Genomic DNA, 3,585 nt, shown 5'->3' on the forward strand with positions numbered 1-3,585 from the left:
AGCTGTAACTAAAAGCTGGAAATAAACCCCCCAAAATGCAAAACCTCTGGAAAACATACTTGCAGTTTGTAAGATACTGCTCAACAAAGTACTTATGCTGCCGTTGCAGAATTTGAGCTTTCTGAAGTACTTTGGCACACTTCAGTTTCGAATGAAAACTCTTATGAACACTTCATGACAACTGTTGGGTGGTGAGAAAGTGGCACCCACTTTGGCACTATGCCCCCAGGGGTGAGAACACCAGAACATGCAGCAAAGATGGAGGGGACATAGCAAAGGTGCTAAACGCACTTCAGGCCTGTTTTGTGTGTGAGAAACTAATCCACAGCTGCTGAGTTGCAGGGATGTAGTTTCTCGCGTTATGCTTGTGTCTGGCTAGCTGCCAGCCTGATTCTGAGGTGCAAAATGAAAGTGAACATCCTTACCCATTTATTTTCTTCACATCAGGGAAATAATTTATGACCTGTTATCCAGGTCAGGAGATAACAAGGTGGACTCCCCATCTGCAACTCTGCACTTTCACCAGCTCACCCTTTTACACTTGCAGCCTCACTGTGGCTTTCCGCTCCAGCATGGCTATTCATGGCCATATCCACAGTGGAAATGCAGAGTTCACATTTCCTTACACTATGAGGATTTTTTTTAAGTTCAGAAGCAATTTAGTCCCTGTTATGAGCTGAATTAAAAATTATATTTTCCTGATATGCAGGGAAAAGAAGAAAGTACTTTGTATATCCTTTATTCCCTTTATTTCAAAAAGACCAGCAGGAGAGTTTCATTCTTAGGAAAGTCCAGGGGAGATTAAAAGGCATGGAAAAATACATTGTTAAACAAGGTCTACCTACAACCGAAGCAGGAATAAATCAAGATTTAGATACAAATATGATGGGCTAGAACCCCACATAAAGAAAGAGTTCAAACTCACTGGCTTCAGGAGAAGGGAGACATCCACAATGATCTCTCAGGGGATGATTTTCAAAAACTACCTTGGATATATTATCCAATGAACACTTAACTCAGGAGAGGACAACCGTAGAGATTTGCAGACTAACGTTAGACTAAAACTCGTCAGTGTTTTACACCTACATGATAAACTGTAGGTGGGAGAATGAAGAATAAATACAGGTACAGAAATGTGTGTAAGCAGGCAGATACTGACAAATTTTGAACATCCCAGTTCTCACTTAAATCACCACAGGTTGCATTACATATGCTTCATACTCCTGGTGATTTCTTTGAGGGTTCCCAGTCCCAGCTTTTAGCCACTCGGGCAGGATTTTCATTAGATTAAACTACAATTAGTCCTGGTATACTTACGGTATACCCTAAAATATTAATTCTCTCTTCAGTCACTGGCAGCATTTTCAGCTCAACTGGCAAGATGAATCTACAGCATTTAAAAATCTGAACAGCATTTATATGTTTTTCAAGAACATTATGTACACAAATTGAATCATTCCCTCCTGCCCTCTTTTCATTGGCTGCGATCACAAGTCCTTTGAAATGAGAGAAAATCATAAGTGTGCACACATGATTAACTTTAATTAGCAAACACCTACAAATCAATTATTACACTGTCACCTAATTAGCAGGAATAGTAAACTGTGTGCAGCTGAGAGAAATTTCTAAGAGGGATGAGAAAACAAATAATGCCTCCTAGCATGGATGAACTTGGAGCCAAGTTCAGCACCTAGGAAGCTCTGACCTATCTTCCAGTTCAAGTCAAGAGGATATTCAATAATTTATTTAAAACTGCAGGTCCCCAGGCTTCACTCTGAGTACAAGAACAAATGATTAGAGCTGCGGTACCTAGGTGTTGTGTTACTGAACTGTACTCCTCCACAGCACACAAGTCCAGGATTTTGGGCAATTTTATTTTCTATGTATTTTAAAAAACGTTATATCCTCTGAAATATTCTTTTAGTCATATCCTGGCAGTCCACAGAGACAGGAACATGTTTTGCTACCCTGACCTCTCTATTCTTTACTTGTTTCATCTCGCTTCCAAATCTTGGCTCAGATATAGAAATATCAAGAGGATCTGGATACTGTGAATACTGTGTACAGTTCTGGGCCCCTCAGTTCAGAAAGGATATTGAACTGCTGGAGCAAGTCCAGAGAAGAGCAACAAGGCTGTTGAAAGGACTCGAGCACAAGTGCTATGAGGAGAGGCTGAGGGAGCTGGGGTTGTTTAGCCTGGAGAAGAGGAGGCTCAAGAGAGACCTTATTGCCCTCTACAACTACCTGAAAGCAGGTTGGAGTCAGGTGGGGGTTGGTCTCTTCTCCCAGGCAACTAGCAGTAGGACAAGAGGGCAAAAACTCAAGCTCTGCCAGGGGAGGTTTAGATTGGATATTGGGAAGAGATTTTTTATGAAGAGAGTTATCAGGCATTGGAATGGGCTGCCCAGGGAGGTGGTGGATTCACCATCCCTAGAGGTTTTCAAGATGAGTCTGGATGTGGCACTTAGTGCCATGGTCTAGTAACCATGGTAGGGTTGGACCTGATGATCTTTGAGGTCTTTTTCAACCCAGTTGATTCTATGATGCTATGATCTGGCAGGCAGGGTAGGCAGGCTGTTGTCACAATTGCAGTTTCTTTCATTGAAATGAATGGGATCCTTGAAAGAATTCCTAAAACCACATTTGTGGCAGGTAATATCATAATTCCTAGGCAATATGATAAAGAGGCTCTGAGCTGTGCTTCATTAGGACCATACTTTTTAATATTAGAGAATGCGCTTCATAAATCAGTGATGGAGGAAAATATTTGCATAGAATTTGCATTTCCTGGCCAGCTTATTGCATGAGCATATGCATCATATGCTACCCAGGGTGAAGTGTAGGTGCTGGTTTTGGAAACAAAGTAATTGGGGTCAAGTATCATTCATGTTATTTGGTCCTGATAGCAGGTATCTTGCTCAGTTTCTGGAGAAATAAATCCCAGAAGATCATTTTCTTGGTGAATAAGGCAGTAAAAGACATACACTTACATTTTGTTTTTGAAATAGTTTACTTCAGTAATGCAATGTCATCTGCAAACACCTAACAAGGAAAAAAAACCCCAGCCAAACTACCAAATAAGTCTCCTTTCTGCTTGCATCCCTGAAATGAAATACCTTGCAGAATGATCTTTATTCATCTTTTTTCCAATACTGCTATTTAAAACATGAAGTCTTTCTATACAACAAATGGAAAAGTACTACTTGTGTAAGTGGGAGTTCTAAAAATTACAATATGCAGTGCTCTTTATATAAAAAATCATGTATTCTTTTAATATGCAGTGCATAGAACAATTCCTTAAGTACTGTGTTTCTGACTTGATGTGAATTTGGCTTTCTTTCTCTCTCTCCTCAGTTTTTCTCCTCTAACAAAATCATATCTGCACAAATGGCATTATGCAACATACCTTAGAAAGCTCCTAATGTAAAAACCTGTCTTAGTCTGCTCTCACCAGAGATTTCTGCCTATGCTTGAACAAATGTAAAGGAAAGAAAAATTTGGAGTATTTGAAAATCTTTATAAAAGAGCTTAATACGACATATCTTCATAACAGAGAAAAGTGAAAATATGTTTTTAAAAAGTGAG

This window comes from Acanthisitta chloris, unplaced genomic scaffold, assembly GCF_000695815.1.
Source record: "Acanthisitta chloris isolate BGI_N310 unplaced genomic scaffold, ASM69581v1 scaffold13139, whole genome shotgun sequence".
NCBI lineage: Eukaryota > Metazoa > Chordata > Aves > Passeriformes > Acanthisittidae > Acanthisitta > Acanthisitta chloris.